The sequence below is a fragment of the Mustela nigripes genome, chromosome X, assembly GCF_022355385.1.
Source record: "Mustela nigripes isolate SB6536 chromosome X, MUSNIG.SB6536, whole genome shotgun sequence".
Taxonomy (NCBI): Eukaryota; Metazoa; Chordata; class Mammalia; order Carnivora; family Mustelidae; genus Mustela; species Mustela nigripes.
The window spans coordinates 28,607,879-28,630,823 of record NC_081575.1 but is presented as its reverse complement, the minus strand read 5'-3'; positions in this window follow the sequence as shown (position 1 = coordinate 28,630,823).

Sequence of the window (22,945 nt, the reverse complement as noted above, 5' to 3'; positions counted from 1 at the left end):
TTTTTTTTTTTTTTTTTTTCATGATGACCATGTTACTAGCTACAAAGTAGAGGTTCTGTTTTTAAGAGGGAGATAGAGAAAATACTGGAGAAGAACTGGTCTCTGCCGTGGTCAATACTGTATAGTCTTTGCACTAGTGTCATTTTTCTTTTCTGCTGAGACTCCCGTCAGTCAATTAAGACAAAGCAATCCATTTCTCCTACTTTTAGATAGAACATAAATTTGAAACTTAGATTCTTGAAGCATTTCATGTCAAATATAAAATATTTAATTACTTCAATTCTTCAAAGAGTGGGGCATCCATAAATATCCTGGGGAGAGTTGCTGGATTAATCAGCAGCCAACACGTATTTCGTTAACAACAAATAATTGCCTGGCTCAATTGCAAGTGCACATATGTGTTAGAAGAACAAGATTAATATGCATGAATCAAGTAGAAAACAGTAGAAAAGTATATTTCTTTGACCTTTGCCTAAAACTGTCATCACTTTATTAACTATTTATATGTATCCTATATCTTGTCTCTGAATTCTTTTTGAATTTGGGAGCCACACATGATTCATCAGTTTGACATCTTCAGTACTCACTGTAGTGTTTTGTTTTGTCTTTTTTTTTTAAGATTTATTCATTTATTTTAGACAAAGAACACTAAAGAACACAAAGAACACATTTATTTTAGACAAAGAACACATTTATTTTAGACAAAGAACAAAGAACACGTGATCATGAGTTGGGGCAGAGTCAGAGGGAGAGAACCATCAAGCAGACCCCTGCTGAGTGTGTAGCCCTTTGTCATGACATTTCTCAGTCCCATGACTTGTGAGATTTGAGACCTGAGCCGATCAACTGACTGAGCCACCCATGTACCCCTCCACTAAGTGTTTGAAACGTAGAAGGTGTTCAATATGTGTTCCAAGTCAAGTCCTAGCTCCAGAATCTTCTCTAAGCCCTCTCTCTTCCTTATTCGTTATATCCCAGTTCATTAGCAAGTTTGGTTGTTGTAGCTGTAAAATATATGTAGAATTCAGGTTCTTTTCTTCATCTCTATTCTTGGCACCCAGACTAAGCTACCATTTTCCCTAACATTGGACTTTTGCAGTAGTCATCTCATTGATTTTCCCATTTTTATTCTTTCTTACAATGATTGTTTTCACAGTAGCTAGAGTTCTGTTTTTTTTTTTTTTTAAAGATTTTATTTATTTATCTGACAGAGAGAAATCACAAGTAGATGGATAGGCAGGCAGAGAGAGAGAGAGAGAGGTAAGCAGGCTCCCTGCCGAGCAGAGAGCCCGATGCGGGACTCGATCCCAGGACCCTGAGATCATGACCTGAGCCGAAGGCAGCGGCTTAACCCACTGAGCCACCCAGGCGCCCCGTAGCTAGAGTTCTGTTTTAAACATGTATGTCCAATAATGTCACTGCCCTGCTTGAAAATACTCTAATAACATTCGAATATTCATAGAATGCAACTGAAACTCCTTACCATAATTTGGCGCCTGGCGCTTCTCCATCTTTATCCTGTACTACATTTCCCTCACATCCAGCTACAGTGACCTTCTTTCAGTTTCAAGAACATGCCTAGTCCATTTGCACAGTAAGACTTTGCACTTGATCTTCCCTTGGCCTGGAATGCTGTACAGTAAGAGCATTCCTAAATGTATGTTGGGCTGGCTCTTACATCACTTTTTCTTTGAACCCATTTGTGACCACACAGTCTAAATTAGCTACACCTCCAATTCAAATTCTGTCGTGTCACTTTATCTTTTTTCTCACAATATATATCACTTTTTGAAATATTGTTGATTGTTCATTTGCCCCTTACCTCTGCCCCTATATAAAAAATAGGCTGCATGAGACCAGGAACGTCATCTGCCTTGTGGAGTGTTGCATCCCTGATATGTAGAAGGAGTGCTTTGTATACAGTAAGTCTTCAATGGACCTTAATTGGATGGGTGTTTAATGAATTAAATGCATTGGACATTTCTCATAGTATTGCCTATGTTCTCATGGCTTGGGTTCCCTTGGATGCAGTCTCTGATATGGCATGTAGACAATAGGTTGTTTATTTAGGAATACCCTTTGGATCAATACCTGTGGAAGGGAAAAGAAGGAAGTTGGAGTGGATAGAGGGAGAATTGAGCTATAATTCAACAGTACCTTTGTTATCCCCACAAGGAAATCTGGAGCAAGAAGGTCCTTCAGAATTTTCCCGAGTTTGGCCAGAATGCCCAGATCCTTACCTCTTCATCAATCAGTTTTTGGATGTGGGCTGCTCTACGATGGATCATGACTTTGGACAAGATGGGTCTTTGCAATTTAGGTGACCTTCACAGGGTCGAATAGCTGTTTGCACAGTTGCTGAAGCAACTAGAACAGTAGATATTTCATTGGCGTGCATTACCGAGTCTACCCCTTGTCTTAGATTCACTTTTTCAAATGTGTTTTGTTTGCAGATTTTCTTTTCAGGATTCTATAGCCCTCTCTTCCTGGAGGGAATTTAGAAGGCAGAGTTTATTGGTAAAAATTACAGCTCCCACAACTGTGGATGATCTCAGTACTTTCAGTGGCGCTTGTCATTTCCACACCATGGTTAATTCTAGATTTCCTTCAACCTCAGTATCCCTAGTGTTCCTGGTGTCTTACGTGGGGATCCATATCCTCTCCCCTCAAGGGGGCTTTTGTGGTATTTAAATGTGTTCAGCTCTGTGTATTCTTTCTAAATGCTTCACTCCTTTTCAAATTGTGATAAAGTGCCTCAGTGGTTCTGTAAGGTCATGTTTGCCCTTTAGCAGGCAGAGCAAAATCACCTGAATGTGTTTTCTTCACACTATGGCAGCAGGTGCAGCCTTGGAATTGAAACCTAAATGTGTCATTGAAACAAATTAATGGTTGATGAATTTTTTATAGAAATGTTTTCAGGTGCTGAAAGAGAACTGCCCATGGCCCCTTTCCCAGCATAGTAAGTCAGAGAGAAAGTATACAAACTCTAAACTAGCACTGACAAACTCTGCAAAGCTGAATTGGAGACTTTACTTAAACTCTGACCCTAGGGAAGGCAGAATAACTCAAAAAGGCTTTCACTCACATGTTTCTAAATTCTTAAACATTTGCTCCTCCTGGCCTCTAGGAGCTTTTTGCTACTTGAAGATTACGACTCTTCCTTATAGAAAATTTTCCCATTTCTTTTTGGGAATTATCCTGTTGCTTTTTGTGTGTGTGTATGTGCGTGTGTGTTGTATAGAGAGCTTCAACGAGGTCTTTTCTTGGTTTCTGGGTGTCAGCATCATGTAAGCCATAGGAAAAAACTAGGGTTACTTAATCGGTGACTTTGTGCTGTTAGTCACCAGAAGGAAAAGTTGACCCACGGACAGACACATGGCCACCTTAAGGCAGCTTGTTTCACATCCTAAATCGCACACACTTTTTTTTGAAATTAACATATAATGTATTATTTGCCCCAGAGGTACAGGTCTGTGAATCATCAGGCTTACACAATTCACAGCACTCCCCATAGCACATACCCTCCCCACTGTCCATCACCCCGCCACCCTATCCCTACCCCCCCCCCCCCCCCCCCCCCCCCCCCCCCCGCGTTTTGTCCCATTTAGAGTCTCTTATGGTTTATCTCCCTCCCGATCCCATCTTGTTTCATTTTTTTCCTCCCTACCCTACACAACCCCCGCACCGCCGCCCTCCCCCGCCCGCCTCTCAAATTCCTCATATCAGGGAGATCACATGATACTTGTCTTTCTCTGATTGACCTACTTCGCTCAGCATAATACCCTCTAGTTCCATTCATGTTGTTGCAAGTGGCAAGATTTCATTTTTTTAAAAAAGATTTATTTTATTTATTTATCAGAGAGAGAGAGAGAGAAAGAGAGAGCAAACACTTGCACACAAGCAAGCAGAGGTGGAGAGAGAAGCATGCTCCCTGCTGAGCAAGGAGCCCTATGAGGGACTCTATCCCAGGACCCCAGGATCATGACCTGAGCCAAAGGCAGTGGCTTAACCCACTGAGCCACCCAGGTGTCCCTTTTTTTTTTTTTTAATGGCTGCACAGTATTCCATCGTATATATATACACCATATCTACTTTCTCCATTCATCTGTTGATGGACATCTACGTTCTTTCCATAGTTTGGCTATTGTGAACATTGCTGCTATAACCATTTGGGTACATGTGCTCCTTCGGATCCTTATATTTGTATCTCTTGGATTTTTTATTTTATATATTTTTTTGTATTAATGTATTTTTGTATTTTATATTTTATATTTCTATATTGTAACTACCCAGTAGTACAATTGCTGGGTTGTAGGGTATCTCTAATGTTCAACTTTTTGAGAAACCTCCATACTCTTTTCCAGAGTCGCTAAACCAGCTTGCATGCCCATCAAGAGATAGGAAGGTCCCCTTTCTCTGCATCCTTGCCAACACCCGTCATTTCCTGACTTGTTAATTTTAGCTATTCTTACTGTTGTGAGGTGGTATCTCACTGTGTTTTTTTTTTTTTAAGATTTTATTTATTTATTTAATAGACAGAGGGTACAAGTAGGCAGGAGGCAGGCAGAGAGGAAGCAAAGCAGGCTCCCTGCTGAGCAGAGAGCCCCATGTGGGGCTCAATCCCAGGACCCTGGGATCCCAGGACCCTGAGCCGAAGGCAGAGGCTTTAACCCACTGAGCCACCCAGGCACCCCTCACTGTGGTTTTGATTTGTATTTCCCTGTTCCTGAGTGATGTGGAGCACTCTTTCATGTGTCTGTTTGCCATCTGGATGTCTTCTTGGCAGAAATGTCTATTCATGTCTTCTGCTCATTTCTTTATTGAATTATTTGTTCTTTGGGTGTTGAGTTTCACAAGTTCTTTATAGATTTTGGATACTAGCCCTTTATCTGATACTTCATTTGCCAATATCTTCTCCCATTCTGTCAGTTGTCTTTTGGTTTTGTTGACTGTTTCCTTTGCTGTGCCAAAGGTTTTGATCTCGATGAAGTTGCTTCCAGTAGTTCATTTTTGCCCTTGCTTCCCTTGCCTTTGGTGATGTTTCTAGGAAGAAATTGCTGTGGCTGAGGTTGAAGAGGTTGCAGCCTGTGTTCTCCTCAAGGATTTTGATTGATTCCTTTCTCACATTGAGGTCTTTCATCTATTTTGAGACTTTTTTTTAACGTGTGGTATAAGGAAATGGTCCAGTTTCATTCTTCTGCATGTGGCTGTCCAGTTTTCCCAACACCATTTGTTGAGGAGACTGTCTTTTTTCCATTGGACATTCTTTCCTGCTTTGTTGAAGATTAGTTGACCATAGAGTTGAGTTCTCTATTCTGTTCCATTGATTTATGTGTCTGTTTTTGTGCTGATACCATACTGTCTTGATGATGACAGCTTTGTAATAGAGCTTGAAGTCTGGAATTGTCATGCTACCAATTTTGCTTTTCTTTTTCAACATTCCTCTGGCTACTCAGGGTCTTTTCTGGTTTCATATAAATTTTTGGATTATTTGTTCCATTTATTTAAAAAAAGAAATTCAATGGCATTTTGATAGGGATTGCTTTTAATATGTAGATTCTCCTTTAGGTAGCATAGACATTTTCACAATACTTGTTCTCCCAATTCATGAACATGGAACGTTTTTCCATTTCTTTGTATCTTCCTCAATTTCTTCCATGAGTACCATATAGTTTTCTGAGTACAGATACCTTGCCTCTTTGGTTAGGTTTATTCCTAGGTATCTTATGGTTTTGGGTGCAATTGTAAATGGGATTGACTCCTTAATTTCTCTTTCTTCTGTCTTATTATTGGTGTATAGAAATGCAACTTATGTCTGTGCATTGATTTTATATCCTGACACTTTCCTGAATTCCTGTGTGAGTTCTAGCAGTTTTGGAGTGGAGGCTTTTGGGTTTTCCACATAAAGTATCATATCATCTGCCAAGAGTTAGAGTTTGACTTCTTTCCTGATTTGGTTGCCTTTTATTTCTTTTTGTTGTCTGATTGCTGAGACTAGGAGTTGTAGTAATATTTTGAATAGCAGTGGTGATAGTGGACATCCGTGCCATATTCCTGACCTTAGGGAAAAGCTCTAAGTTTTTCCCCATTGAGAATGATATTAGCTGTGGGTTTTTCATAGATGGTTTTGATGATACTATGGTATGTGCCATCTATGCCTACACCGTGAAGAATTTTGATGAAGAAAGGATGTTGTACTTTGTCAAATGTTTTTTCAGCATCTATTGAGAGTATCATATGGTTCTTGTTCTTTATTTTATTAATGTATTGTATCACATTGATTTGCAGATATTGAACCAAATTTGCAGCCCAGGAATAAATCCCACTTGGTCGTGGTGAATAATCCTTTTAATGTACTGTTGGATCTTATTGGGTAGTATTTTGGTGACAATTTTTGCATCTGTGTTCATCAAGGATTTTGGTCTGTAATTCTCCTTTTTGATGGGCTCTTTTTCTGTTTTTTTGATGAAGGTAATGCTGGCCTCATAAAATGAGTTTGGAAGTTTTCTTTCCATTTCTGTTTTTTGGAATAGTTTCAGGAGAATAAGTATTAATTTTTGTATAAATGTTTGGTCGAACTTGCCTGGGAAGCCATCTGGGAGATTGTTAATGACTGCTTCATTCCACTTACTGGTTATGGGTCTGTTCAGGTTTCTTATTTCTTTCTGGTTCAGTTTTGGTAGTTTATGTGTCTCTAGGAATGCATCTACTTCTTCCAGATTGTCAAATTTTTTAGTGTATAGTTGCTCAAAATATGTTCTTATAATTGTATTTCATTGGTGTTATCATCTCTCCTCTTCCTTCATGATTTTATTAATTTGGGTCCTTTCTCTTTTTGGTAAGTCTGGCCAGGAGTTTATCAATCTTATTAATTCTTTCAAAGAATCAGCTCCTAGTTTCGTTGATCTGTTCTACTGTTCTTTTGGTTTCTATTTCATTGATTTCTGCTCTGATCTTTATTATTTCTCTTGTTGCTGGGTTTAGGCTTTCTTTGCTGTTCTTTCTCCAGGTACTTTAGGTGTAGAGTTAGGTTGTGTACTTGAGACATTTCTTGAGAAAGGCTTGTATCGCTATATGCTTTCCTCTCAGGACCACCTTTGCTGTGTCCCAGAGATTTTGAAAAGTTGCGTTTTCATTTTTATTTGTTAAAAAGGATACAATGCAATGGGACTGAAGGAGTACAGTGACGGTGCATATATATAGAAGGAGAGGAGAAAAATGTTCAGAAGTGAATCCTGGGTTATTTAAGCATATGGAAATTGGGAAGAGGAAGGAGAGCCAAAACTGAGGAGGAGAAATCAGTGCCGATGGAGGAAAATGGCAGCTGTGTTGCTCTGAAATCCAGGAAAGGTGGCATTTCAAGTGTGAGAGAGAAAACTTTAAATACTACTGATAGTCAGATAAGGTGAGGACTGATAATCCACCATTGGATTAATGTTAAACAGATTATACTTGACCTTGACAAGGGTAGTGTTATAAATTAATGAGTACAGAAGCTTACTTGGAGCAGATTTTAGGGAATACATATAAATTGGAAGTGATATAGATTCACACAGTCATCCATGTTCAGAGCTCATGTTATTAATCATTAGTAGGTGTGTTTATTTCTTTTTTAAAAAGATTTATTTATTTGACAGAGCAGGAGCACACAAGTAGGCAGCGAGGCAGGCAGAGGGAGAAGGAGAGGCAGGTTCTCCGCTGAGCAGGGAGCCCAACTTGGGAATCAATCCCAGGACCCTGGGATTATGACCTGAGCTGAAGGTGGATGCTTAACCGACTGTGCCATCCAGACACCCCCAGGTGTATGTTTTTCAACAGATCTGTCAGACTGTTTCCTCATAATGATTTTACTATGTCCATTTTCCTCCAATAAGATGAGAATCGTTTTCTTTATGTTTTAGTAACGTGGGAAACTTCAGGTGCCATTATAAGCCATTGTGGCCCACAGCCAACATACTACTCAGTGGTGAAAAGCCAAATGCTTTTCCTATAAGATAAGCAGCAAGGATGCCCACTCACCTTTACTCAACAGAGTTTTGGAAGTCCTACTCAAAGAAGTTAGGCAGGAAAAAGAATTAGATGATATCCAAAGCATAAAGAATGACAGATGACATGGCATTTTATATAGAAAACTAAGAATTCCACCAAAAAACTATTAGAACTAATAAATGAATTCAGTAAAAATCACAGGATTCAAAATTAGCATATAGAAATCATTAGCATTTCTATATACCTCAATAATGATGTATCAGAAAGAGAAAGTAAAAAAACAATCCCATTTATGATTGCATCAAAAGGAATGAAATATCCAGGCATAAATTTAACAAAGGAAGTTAAGGATTTATATTCTGAAAATTTTAGGGCATTGAGTAAACCTACTGGAGACAACACAAATAATTGATAAGATATACAAGCTCATGGATTGGAAGAATTAATATTGTTAATATGACCATACTTCTTAGATTCAATGCATTTCTCATCCAAGTACCAATAGCATTTTTCTCAGAAGTAATACAAAGTATCTTACAATTTGTGGATCATCACCAAAGACCCTAAATAGCCAAAGCCATCTTTGGAAAGAACAATAAAGGTAGGAGGTATCATTTTTCTTAAATTCTGATAATGCTACAAAGCTACATTAATCAAAAAGGTATGGTGCTGGTTGGAAAACAGACATATAGATCAATGGCATAGAATAGGCTGCCTAGAAATAAACCCACATATATCTTATCAATACACAATGAGGAAAAGGTACTTTTCAGTAAATGGTGTTGGGAAAATTAGCGAACTCCATGGAAAAAAATGAAAGTAGAGTACTATCTTATATCTAATAATAAGTTAAAAATTGATTAAGTCTTGATTGTAAGACCTGAAACTATAAGACTGCTAGAACAGAACATAAGCAGTAATCTCTTAGGACCTTGGTCTTAGCAATAATTTCTTAGACAAGTTTCTGCAGGCAAGGGCCACAAAAGGTAATGTAAGCAAATGGAATTATGTCAAACTACAAAGATTTTACACATTGAAGGAAATCATCAAAAAAATGAACAGGCAACCTAGTGGATGGGGGAATATATTTTCAAATGATATATCTGATAAGGGGTTAATATTCAAAATATATAAAGAGCTTACACAACTTAATATCAAATGAACAAACAACTCAATTAGAAAATGTGTAGAGGCCTTGAATAGATATATTTTTTTTTTTGTAAAGACGACCTACAGATGAATAACAGAGACATGAACTGATGCTCAACATTACCAATTACTAGGATAATGCAAATCAAAATCACAATGAGATATCACCTCATGCCTGTCAGAATGGCTAGTGTCAAAAAGACAAGAAATTCCAAGTATTGGTGAAGAAGATGTGTGTACTAAAGGAAAACTCTGTAGACTGTTAATGGGAATGTAAATCGCTGCAGCTGCTGTGGGAAAATGTATGGAGGTTTCAAAAAAATTCAAACTAGAACTACCATATGATCCAGAGAATCCAGTTTTGGATATTTATCTCAACAAAATGAAAATTCTAATTCAAAGTGATATGTACCCCTATGTTCATTGCAGGTTAATTTATAATAGCCAATACATAAAAGCAATATTAATGGCCATCTGTAGATACAGGAATAAAAAAGACTCTAGAATATTACTAAGCCATAAAAAAGAATGAAATCTTGCCATTTGTGACAACATAGATAAACCTATAGAGTCCTATGGTAAGGGAAGCAGTCAGAGCAACACAAATACGGTAAAATTTCACTTAATATGTGGAATCTAAAATGAAGGAAATGAACAGAACAGAGACTCCTAGATACATGAAACATAATAATAAATATATTTATATTTTACTGTGCCAAATGTTTCATTGTTATGCTGAGTGCTTTCTCTCATAAAATTTTATTCTATATTTTGTGTCTTCCAAAGTAATTTATAAATAGCTTCTGGTTAAGTGCCCAGATTTTACTTCTTCGTGTTCTAAGTGCTTAATAAATCTCCTTTTGCCAGTTAGAGGACAACACACCTTTGAACAGAGGTTGTACTTTCAAAACACATTTTGGGTGTGTGTTCTGTCATGGTGATAGACTTTTCCAGAATATGGTACTCATTATGGTTTTTCTTTGTTTCGAATTTGAAGCATAACTAAATCTTTGTGATGTTTATAAAGTTAAAGAACATAAAGAAGTAGAATTTATGTTTCTCAATTATATGGCTGATTTTTATAAAATTTCATGTGTTTTGATCTTTTGGATGGTTACAGAATTGTGTCTCTTTGCCTTGTTGGTGTTTCACTGTAATGCGCACATGTTGAGTAGAGGTGGAGATGTGCTTTTGAACTTGCTGATTCAAGTACTGCATGGTTTTTAATGTATCCAAATTCCACGGCCTGTCCTTGATTCCCAGTTTATGTCAATGCATGAAGGTTATTCATATACATGTGCTCTAGCAGGTAATGGAGTGTCAATCTCAGCAGATGCCAATTAGACATTCCTTGGTCAACTGGGCCATAAAGGCATCCAATCTTGCATAATATAAAACTGTAATCAATTGGATGGATCAACCCAAGTTCCAGAGCTATAAATCTAGTTAGAAATGCCTTCTTAGTACCAGATGGCCACTTCTGGAAAGGCAATGGGGAATCTCCTTCTGTAATGACCAGAGGGCACTCCATAGGTCCTTCTGAGGTAGATGTTAGTTACGTGATCCATAGAGTCCCCAGGAGATAATAGTGACAGAAAAACTGATGTCTTTACCAATAATTTTACAGATTCTAGTTAATCAGTAGTGACTTTATGCCTAATGGGAGTTAATGGAAACCGTGAAAGAAACTGCTGTTGAAACCTCCCCACTGTGGTTCATTTGATGCCTGCATCCTTGTCAGTTTTGAGTCATGACTTGGGTGGTTGGGTTACTGTCACTTTTGGGAATTTAGTTGACTATGTATGTAGTGCTGGGAAGGGCGACACTTAGCAACATTATCAGTCATGACCGCCTTTGCGTGGAAGTTTTTGTTGCTGTTGTTGCTTTTCATTAGACCTCTATTTTGGCAAACAGGTGTAGGATGTCTGAGGATATGTGGCACTGAATAGGGTCTTATTCTGGAACAAGAGGAATATGTCTTTGTGTTCATATTGGCTTAGCACTGGCAGTACCTGCATACTCGGAAAACTGTTTTCTTTCAAGGTCTGTTTCTGCCACTAATTAGCATTATGACCTCCAGCAAATTCCTCTGTTCCTCTAGGGCCATGTTTAACTTTTTGCAAAATGAGTGAATTTTGTCTGGGAGTTCTCAGACTTCGAGATGTGTAAGAGGTGTGCAAAGGAATGTGTTAAAAAGGAAGATTTATTGGGGTTATTGGGGCACCTGGGTGGCTCAGTTGGTTAAGCAAGTGCCTTCGGCTCAGGTAATGATCCTGGAGTCCCAGGATCAAGTCCCACATCGGGCCCTCTGTTCAGCAGGGAGTCAGCTTCCTCCTCTGCCCCTCGTCCCTCTCATGCTCTCTCTCTCAAATAAATAAAATGATAAAATGATTTAAAGAAAGGCGGATTTTTTGGTTGTCCTTCATTTCTTTATCCTTGGATTCAGTAAGTTTAGATGAGGGCAAGGAATTTTAGTATTAAGAAGTAACTTGAAGGGTGTATATAGTTGAAGGATCATTCTTTGAGAAACTAGATTCGATGATTTCTGAGGTCTTTTCCAGCTCTAAAAATTCTTTCTGGTGGCTTTACCTTTGTTTTGTAACAAACCATTTGTATGCCTTCGTTTTCCATCTCTGTTCCTCTTTCTTTGCTCATTTTCTTCCCTCTCCTCCCACCATTCCCCCTTTGCCCCTTGGCCCACCCCCTCCTCCACAAGGCATAATTTGTCTCCAGTGGGGATGGGAATGGTTCGGTGAGCACTGACTCTGAAAGTACTTACTACATGGGCTCTCTCTTGGCACTTGGGGAATGACAGGGACAGCTAAGCCATGTTCCTTGTTTTTGGGTGGAGAAATACTATATTCGCTTCCTAGTCATGTGTGATAGATGGGATGCATGTTTTGCTAGAGCTATAAACTTGGGCTGGGATGAGTCCTAGAGCCAAGGACAGAGGTGGAGGGACTTCTGATGTGTGCTTACTAAACGCTGCTGGTCTCTGACTTGTGGTCCGACTTGTGATCTTCTGACTTTTAATTGGAAGGACTGATCGAACACAACTAGTAAGAAATGCTACTTGTATCTGAGGTGGCCATTCAGATCAGTTGTAGACCCATTTGTTCTCAGTCTGGCTGCACATTAGAATCCCCTGGGTGGCCTATAAGAATTCACAGCCTGGCCTTTCAATAGACTAATTAAATTCAAGTCTGAGAGTGGATGTTGGCATCAGCTTCTTTAAAAAAAAAAAAAAAAAAAGTGTACCAGGTGATGTAATGTGCAATCCAAGTTGAGAACCACTGACATAGGAGCTTACTTGTAGAAATGAGAGAGATAAGACTGAAGTAACTGGTTTTCTAGTAAGTTGTTAAGCTGCAGACTAGTATTTCCCTGATAAAGCAGGACTGAACATTTGTTTTTGAAGTACCTTCCCTCCTTATGTCCTGATCTGTGGATTATAACTTCACTTACAAAGCATGTGCCTAGGGGCACCTGGGTGGCTCAGTGGTTTAAGCCTCTGCCTTCGGCTCAGGTCATGATCCCAGGGTCCTGGGATCGAGCCCCTCATCCAACTCCCTGCTTCTCCTTCTCTCTATTTCTGTCTGCCTCTCTGACTATTTGTGATCTCTGTCTGTCAAATAAATAAAATCTTCAGGGAGGAAAAACAACAACAACAAAGCATGTGCTTATAATGCCAGCTTCCCTCTACATACCTAGATTCTCGTGCCTCGGTATTGTTATACCTATGCTCAGTTCTCTGTTCCCACCAGTGGTATATAATACTCAGTTTTAGTGTTTGCATAACATGGATTTGCTTTAAAGAAATCAGGAAGGCTTTGGCCTTTACTGTAGTTGGAGGCGTTGAGTCGTCTTGCTGATACTGTCTAAATTTTAGCTTTTGCATGTCCTACGAATTCCAGCAATAAAACTAAAAATGTAGAGTTAATATGGCTGCTGCTGGGGAGGGTGGTTCTGGGCGTTACTTAGAACTGGTAAAGAGCCCAGGTATGGGGTCCCAGGGCTCTTAACCAGTTCTGAGCCAACAGTGAAGCCTGAAGGGGACCCTCTGGGAAAAGAAGCTTTAGATCCAGTGTTCACCAACTACCCCCACCTTGGAGCTTGTAGCTGTAGCCAGGAAAGAGCAGGGTTGGGGGTCAATGTGGCTTTCTCCTGAGTTGTGAGTTGTGAAGACTCCGCATCACGTAGAACACTTGTTGAGTAGTGCGGTGGCTAGGTTGTGGTGTTAGCATCTACTCGGAATGAGCTATTAAAAAGCACCTTCACGACACCCAAAAAGTGGTGGCCTGTGAGAGTGAAGGACAAGTACTGGCAGATCGATGCTTTGAGGCAGGAATCTGCTTCATGGTCTCCCAACCTACTCCTTGGGAGGGAGCCTCGTGTACTCCATGAAATGACTACAGAGGGCTCTGACAGAAGCTGGTGTGGTGTTGCAGGAGCCTCAGAGAATCTGTGAATGAAATGGAAGCATTGTTCCAAATGTGTAAATATAAAGCTTTGAGCTGTTGCATCCTTCAGGCGAGAGCATCTGGAAGAACAGCCAGCTTGGAAGTTTTATACAATCGTGTAACAGGGCGACGGTGTTACAAGTTATGGTCACCCCTCCTCCTCTTGAGTGTCTGTGTGTTTAAATCAAGAGCTAAATTCCTCCCTTTTATTGGACTTGAGAGAAAGAAGTATCTGAGAAAACCTGTTGCCAATTATAACTAACTTCTGAAGTATAAATTAAATGCCATTTATAAGTTAAATAATAAACTACAATAAAAAAACCCCAAATATGTGAAATGAGAATCTTCTCTGATTTAGCTCGAGTCTTACTCCTTTTCTTCTAATGTTCATTTCTAGTTCCCCACAGAGCCACTGTGGTCTACATTGACTAGTATCCTTTTATATGTGGCTGTTGAGCTTGCCCCTTCTTGTCCTGTCTTAGGAAACAACAGGATCACTGGTATGCTCAGTTTCTTTTCTTGCTTCCAGCAGTGAAGTGGTCAGAAGATTTGCTTTCCTTTCTGCTAAGGATTATGTAAACAGTTTGCATTACACATTGAGCTTTTGAATCCATTCTTTCATTTGATTCCTACAGCAAATCTGTGCAGTAGTCCTGGCCTGAGGTATTAGCACGATTTTTTCTTTCTTCTTATTTTTTTAATATTTTATTTACTTATTTGACAGCGAGAGATCGCAAGTAGGCAGAGGCAGGCAGAAAGAGGAGATGAGGGAAGCAGGCTCCCTGCTGAGCAGAGAGCCCGATGTGGGGCTCCATCCCAGGACCCTGAGATCATGACCTGAGCCGAAGGCAGAGGCTTTTTAACCCACTGAGCCACCCAGGCACCCCAAGCACTTTTTATTAGAAGACAGGAGAGTGAGCGCCAGAAGGAATGTCACCTGCCCCACATTTTTATATTCAGAAATCAATCTGTCTTTTGCATAGCACGTATCATTCCTCCCTATCATTCATATTGTTTGCTTATTTGCTTGATGATCATTTGTCTTCACTGCCACTGGAATACAAATCAAATATTAATACGGGTCTTCCCTGTCATGTTCAGGTCTATATCCCCAGAGACTAGATCAGTGCATGCCATATAGTAAATGCTTTGTTCAGTCTTGAAGACTCAGTCTTCATGTCATACTCTTTCTTTTGCCAGTGTTCAAACAGATAGGTGGAAAAATGCAGAAATGGTCACACCAATAGAATTTAGAAGAACGTGCACCAGAACCTGAGTTGTTTACTTCTCAGTAGATTTGTGTTACTTTCTTTTATTTTTGGACATTGGCAAACCCAATGCAATGCTGTGTTTTAGGAAGATCTTGAATAGGGATTCTCATGCTTTAAGACCGATGACAGAGCCAGCCTTTTTGGAAAGTTCTGGAATGGGAAGTTTGTCATCTTTGTCTATATACCCCCATCCCTTTTTACCTGAGCTGAATCTCATCTAGTCTGCACTCTATCCGGGCCTCACCCTAGCCTGCACCTCAGTGTTCAAGTCTTTCCAGATCCCTTCTCTCACATTTTCTCTGTCTTTTAACCCACTCTTAGTGGACACTGATGTCAGTTGCTGGGTGGATGGGATAAACGTATCTCTTTGAGTCTCAATTTTCTTAACAAATAACAAGGATAATAATACTTCCTTCTTATGTCCTTTTTGTGATATGAATGTAGAAAGTATCAATGCGTACATTATAAAGCATTTTACAAATTGTTTTATTGGGCTTTTCTAGGAATTTCCTTAACACAACAAACAAGTTCCTTTAGGACCCTAAGGTTCTTGGTAATGGTTTTGGGCTACCTTTTCTGGGTTACCCACTCAAATTTTAACAAGGATATTCAATACCTTTAACCTAAAAAGGTAATTCCTGTGATGGGAATTTTAAGAATCTTATATTTTTAGGTCTTCTCTGTTCACTTTCTTTCTTTGCAACACGGTTCACCTTGACTCTTTGTTCTTTCTTTGTAACTTCTGCTGAGTTAAGGATATTGGTCAGGATTGTCAGTATGTCATGATGATTGGCCTGAAATGATTTGAAGTGATCCTAACTTTTTAGAGTCCGTGTGATTTACTTCTGGAAAGATTCTCACTGTAAGTTTCCCATTTTGGAGCTCATTAGGCAACAGATCTCTACTGTGCAGGCAATGTTGAATTTAGACAAAGCGTTCCTTTGCTTGTTGATGTTCTGTGATTGGGAGACTGATGCCAAGGAGGTGAAAGGTGAGGGTTAAATAGTGCACAGAAGCCCACATTTGAAAAAGTTGGGGCCAAAGCAGAAGGTGTCTGATTCATTCGGAAACTTGCCCCCGGGGTCCCTTTTGTCAAAATCTGTCAACAAGAGGCTTTTGCAGAGTTGTAAGACCCTGAGGTTGGGTGTCTTTCTAGGCATTTTCTTGTCAGAGCCATCATTCCAGAAAATTACAGAGTGTGGATTGAAACTAAGATTATAGGTTTAAACAGCCCTTGCCTGTCTCCAGCTAGGGACAGCCTAAGCAATGCCCAGAAACTAAATTTGGTCTCAGTCATTATGAAAATTGAAAGTAATGCTTTACAATTAAGAGTTTGAAAACAGCCTTTAATTTAACTTCCATAAAACACTGATGGAGTGGGAGGGTGTGATGGCTAAGGGCTCAAGGGGAGCGGGGGTGGGGTGGCTGTATTAAAGATCAGTAGAGGCTTTTAAAGCTTTGTTACTAGTTTCAGTGTGGTTCAAGGGTCTTCAGAATCTCAGAGCACTGAGATTTGTTCATTGTTTCTAGTCCTGTGAAATGGAGTATTCAACATCTTTGTAGCCAGAATCCCGAGAATTAACTGCCTAGAAAGGCAAAATGGGTGCTAGGATTTTAGATAGGTAAGGTAGACTTTAAATATAAAGAAATAAAAAGAGACTGAATTTCAGAGACAGGGATATTTTAGAAGGATCAAAGAAATTGAAAATAAAGATAGAAACCCATGTTTTAGCCTGAAATGTAAAATGAAATGAAGAGTTAACATAGAGTGTAGATGGGACCAAATTGGTGAAGAAAAGCATAATACAACAAAACAAAACATTGGAAGACATCCTATAACTTCCCGTTCAGAGGGAGAATCTCAGCTGCCCAAGAAATCATAGAAATCCTGGACCTCCTAAATCTCTCCCTCATTTGGAAGAGCCAGGGCTAACGGGGAACTTAGCAAGATTCGATCATGTAGAGAACATCCTTCTGAGGAGATGCTCGTCCCGGTCTGGCTATTCATGGACTGGTTTCACCAGATCAAGGAAGCAGAATCAAAAGTGCCTTAGAGACCTATGTGTGTGTGTTTGGGATGGAGGGAAAAAGAAGACAGTTAAAGCATCTAAAATCTGAGTTAAACCACTTCAGGATGATCACTCTTTTTTCTGTGTTTCATTATGCGTATATACATAGGTTACTTTCACAGCATCGGAGTCTAAAGGGACTTTTGACAACCCTCTTCTCTTCTCATTACAGTTCCCCGTGATACCCAAAGTTAAGAGCCTGGTGGATATAATTTTATACCTTTCTCTACATTTCCTTCATCTGATTCAAACACACACTGGTTTTATTTGGTCAATATTGTATAAATTGGTTATAATGTTGGACATTTTCCTTTATTATTTACTTACTTATTTATGTACTTACCTGTCAGTCAGTACCTAGTGGATTTGGTGAGATTTCCACAGTTCTCTTAATGACAGTGTAATAGCTTATAACCGGAATGTATCTGACTTTATTCAGTCACGTCCATATTAATGGGCATTCATTGTATTTCCAGTTTTTTGTTTTTTTGTGTTTTTTTTTGCCATCACCATTTGTGTTGAAGTTACTATTCTTCTGTTGGTTTAAGCTGTAAGAAATAACTGATTTTCTGGACCAAAACAGCCAAACATCAACAACAATATTAGACTAGCTTATGATAGTAAACTGGCAATTGTGTTGGGATTTGAGAATGTGGAAAATAAAATCACTTTTGGGTTCAAATTTAATTTCTCCTGGAATGTAGAGAAAAAGAGCAAGGAGATACAAAGAATGAGAAAATCAATAATAAATATAATGGACCAGTGAATGGAGAACCACTATGTGGCTAATCTATGTATCTCAGAAGGCAAGAATAAATGCATTAGAAGTAATAACAGAAGAAAACATTTCTGAGATGGAGAAATAGTTGAATCTGTAGATCAGAATGGATCACTAGGTACCAGTCAAACTAAGAAGAGGCGACTGGCATCTAAACAATCCTGGTGGGGCATCTGGGTGTCACTGTCACTTAAGTGTCCTACTCTTGGTTTCAGCTCAGGTTGTGGTCACAGCGTCCTGGGGTCCAGTCCCGCTTCCCTCTCTGTGCTCTGTGGGGAGTCTGCTTTCCCTTTCCCTCTGCTCTTCCCTTGCTCTCTCTTTCAAAAAGAAAGAAATCTTAAAAAAATAAAATCCTGGTGAGTGTCCTGGATTTATTGTAAGGAGGAAAAAAAAAATCCAAACACCCGGTCAAAAAAGAGAAACAAGAGAAAAACAAAAATAAAGAGGTCACCTCAAAAAACATTTTTTTTCAGAGATTTTATTTCTTTATTTGATAGAGCATCAGCTAGGGTGCAGACGGAGAGGCAAAAGCAGGCTCCAAACTGAGCAGTGAGCCCAATTCAGGGCTTGGTCCCAGGACCCCGGGATCATCATCTGAGCTGAAGGCTGATGCTTGACCAACTGAGCCACCCAGAAGCCCAGGTCACCTCAAAATTTAAAAAAATATAAGATGTTAGGGTACCCTGGTAGCTCAGTGGAGAGCCTGTTTCTCTCTCTCCCTTTGCCTGCCACTCTGCCTCCTTGTGCTTTCTGTCAAATGTGGGCATTTGTTATAATATTAAATGCAGTAAGACAATAGATCAGCATTTACATATTTGATAGAAAAATATTTTGACCAAGGCATACTCTACCCAGACAATGTAATAAAATACCCCTTCAGAAATACCATAGCTCAGAATATATACCTTATGTCGAATCCTTGGAAAAGGAGGAGGGTACAACTCAAAACAGATAGGCAAGGCATCTGGAAAATAATGAAAAAAATAAAGGTCTTAAGACTTGGACTTCGGCATAAATTGATGCATACATTGAATTGATTTAAATATGGTATTATTTAATTGATGTTATACATGGGGTTATAAAAACACAGATATTAATAATCCTTGAAAGAGTTGATAACATTGTTTCAAACATTGAAAGTGTAAAATTTCATCTATAATGTTATACTATGTCCCTATTACCTGGGAGATCAAGATGGGATAGTAAAGTGCAGGAGGAATTACTAAATACTGCTTCAAGTAGACCCATAGATTTATATTTTTGGCAGGGGGAGGGACAGAGGGAGAGAGAGAAACCTAAGCTGGCTCGATGGCCAGTACAGAGCCAGACATAGGGTTCTCTCTCGCCACTCTGAGATCATGACCTGAGCCGAAAGCAAGAGTCTGACCCTTTTTATTTAATGGACAGATGCACCCAGGTGTCCTGTAGATTCATGTATTCAAATATAAAGGTAACCATATGCAGAATTAAAAGCAGAAAGTATACTTTCCAAGGTATTAACGTAGAAAAAAAATAAAAGATAATCCATATTAAAAAAGGAAATAATAATAAGAAAGCAGAATTCAAATGCAACAAAGTTAAGACCAAACAGTGCCAATAAATGGGTGAGTTAAACATTTCTATTTTAAGACAACGATTCCCAGAGTGAATTAGAAAACAAAATACGTTTGTAGTTTCTGTGGTTTACAAAACACACGGGTCAAAGTAATGGTTAAAGGTAAAAGGAAGAGGAAGGCTGACATATATCAGCAAATGAAAGCACCAAGATATCATAGTATTAACTGACAAAATCTAAAGCAAATTCCTTCATAAGATAAAGCCATTCATGTATTATTAATTTAGCCTTATTCTAATATTGTCGTTTCTAGCTACATGTGGCTGTTTTAATTTAAATGTAATCTAATGAAATAAAGTTTAATTTAAAGCTTCTGTTCCTCAGTAGTAATAGCCACATTTCAAGTGCCCAGTTGTCACATCTGCTCAAGTGCATAATAGCCAGCATATTGGACTTCACTGGCCTAGAATATGTCCATCATCTCTGTTCAATTTGACAGCCCTGGTAAGGAATTAAAAAAAAAGGGGGAAGTGTAATTAACGTGTACTATTTATAAAACTTTATGCACAAAACAAGATTCATTTAAAAATGGCAACTGAATACTGCCAGATACAAGGAGAGACTGACAGCATGTCAATGGGAATGGGGGAGTTTAACATCTTGTAAAAACACACAATATATGAAGCAATATAGAGGATCACATTATTTTACTTAATAATCAGTTCATATAAAATTTTTTATTTGAAAGAACTGTTTCTTCTTTTGTAGGATCCAGGGGACATTAAAGAAATGTAGTGTTATTGGTCATGACATAAACCCCAGTTCTAAAGCATACATAGTGCAGCATTCAATAATATTTGCAATTAATATTAGATACAGCAAATGGAAACCTTACTTATTTCCACATAGGAAATGCAAAACTTTAATAATACTGGAAATAAACAAAAGCCACAGTTCACCATACTTGAAAAAATACCACAAGAATATATTGTCCCTTAATCTAAGAGGTATAGCTGAACTTTAATCAGAGGAAAATTCAATTCAGTAACGTTCAGCTTCCGAAGTTAGAACAACATAAATAGGAGGAAAAAAATGAAACAATAAGACTAGCAGCAGATATTAGCGAATTCTACTAATCCTAAAAAAAGGGGTGGGTGGGTGTGGGGGACAAAATCCTAGCCTAACAAAAGTAAGAAAGGAGAAGGATGCCTGGGTAGCTCAGTCATTATGCATCTGCCTTCAGCTCAGGTCATGATCCAAGGGGCATGGGATCCAGCCCCACCTCAGGCTCCCTGCTTAGCAGGCATGGAGTCCGCTGGAGAGTCTTTCTCTCTCCCTCTCCCTCCACCCCTCCTCCCCCTCCACCATGAATGAATAAATAAATAAATAAATAAAATCTTAAAAAAAAAATGTTTGCTAAATAGTAAATTTCTCTTACAAGGTAAGTTACCCCATAGATTATTTTTTTGTTCCCAAAGAGAATTTGTGCCTTTTTCTCAACTAAATATTCACTGAGCTATAATTTACAAAGAGTGAACTGTCCATATTTAACTTGTATAGTGTGATAAGTTTTGACCAGTTCATGTACCTGCGAAAACTGAACACGGAATGTTTCTGTAATTCCACAATGTTTCCTTGCACCCTTACTTCCCAGTTAACAATTGGTTTTCTTTTTATCATTGCACGTTAGTCTTTTTTGCATTTTGAGTAAATCTTACGGTATTTTCTCAGTTTTGTCAGGCTGCTTTCACTGAGCATGATCTTGAGGTTCATTCATGTTGTGTGTATCAGTACTTATTTCATTGTACTGCTGAGTATTATTTCCTTAAATGGGTATAGAACACATTACTTATCTGTTTACCTGTTGATATAACTTAGGGATGTTTCTAGTTTTTTTATCTTGTTTTTATTATGCACTAAATTATAACACTGCATAACCTAGAAGGGGTAGATGAACATAACCGAGTGATTTTTCATTAATCAGGAAAATGCTTCCTTAATCGATATTCTCCAAATCCTTTGACCCTTTGGAACAATTAGCTCCAGAGATGGACCTATCTGTTTTCATAAAATTCCACTGACATGAATAATGAGCAGCCCTTTTTACTTGTCCTCATTACTAAGCCCGGCTGTGCTGGGGATGACCATGTCCACGGCCGTCGTGCTGATCCCAGGTAGAATCTCGACCCATTGTACTGTAGTAGCCAAGACCAAACCCTTCCTTCCTGGCTCCCTAAAGGTTGGAATGTTTCTGGTTTTGAGGTATTCTGTATAAAGATGTTACGATCATTCATGCACAAGTCTTCCTTCCCTGTTGCTATCTAAAGTGGTTCCAGTGGGGTTCCTGGGTGGTTCAGTGGGTTAAAGCCTCTGCCTTTGGCTCAGGTCATGATCCCTGGGTCCTGGGATTGAGCCCCACATCGGGTTCTCTGCTCAGCGGGGAGCCTGCTTCCTCCTCTTTCTGCCTGCCTCTCTGCCTACTTGTGATCTCTGTCTGTCAAATAAATAAATAAAATATTAAAAAAATAAAAAGAACAAACTTATAGAGAGGAAATTGGTGGTTGTCACAGGAGGGGTTAGCGGTTGGGCATTGGATGAAGGTCATCAAAAGTTGGAATCTGGGACGCCTGGGTGGCTCAGTTGGTTAAGCGGCTGCCTTCGGCTCAGGTCATGATCCCAGCGTCCTGGGATCGAGTCCCACATCGGGCTCCTTGCTCCGCAGGGAGCCTGCTTCTCCCTCTGACTCTTCCTTCCACTCTGTCTGCCTGTGCTCGCTCTCATTCACTCTCTCCCTGACAAATAAATAAATAAAATCTTTTAAAAAAAAAAAAAAGTTGGAATCTTCCGGTAATAAAATAAATAGGTGCTGGGAATGTTATGAACTGCATGGTGAATATGGTTAACAATCCTGTGCCGAGAGAGTAGACCTTCAAAATTATCACCTTAAGAAAAACAATTTTAACTGTGTGAACTGGTGGTTCTTAACTATGGCAATTATTTTGCAATATTTACATATGAAATCATCATGTTGCACCCTTGAAACTTATGCAATGTTATTTGTCAATTACATCTCAGTAAAACTGGACAATATAATACTAATTTTTTCTTTTTGTTTTATATAAATTATGTATGTGAAATTGTTGAAAAGTGATGTGGTTCAGTGTGCTGCCTTTTAAAAAATTTTTTTAAATTTATTTTTATTTTTGTAAAGAATTTTTTAAAAAAATTTTTTATTTGACAGACTGAAATCACAAATAGGCAGATGCAGGCAGAGAGAGAGGAACAGAAGCATGCTCCCTGCTGAGCAGAGAGCCCGATGCGGGGCTCCATCCCAGGACCCTGGGATCATGACCTGAACCGAAGGCAGAGGCTTTACCCCACTGAACCACCCAGGCTCTCCAAAATTTTAATTTATTTTTCTGATAGATTTTACTTATTTTAGAGAGAGAGAGAGCCAGCATGAGCAGGGAAGGTCAGAGGGAGAAGCAGAACCCCTGTTGAGCATGGAGTCTGATGCGGGACTTAATCCCAGGAGTCCAGGTCCATGACCTGAGTAGAAGGCAGCTGCTCAACCAACTGAGCCACCCAGGTGCCCTACGTGTGCTTCTTTTAAAAGATGGTGAACACTGTACATTTTGGTCGAGGGAAATGTAATACTAGTGATGCTAATAGGT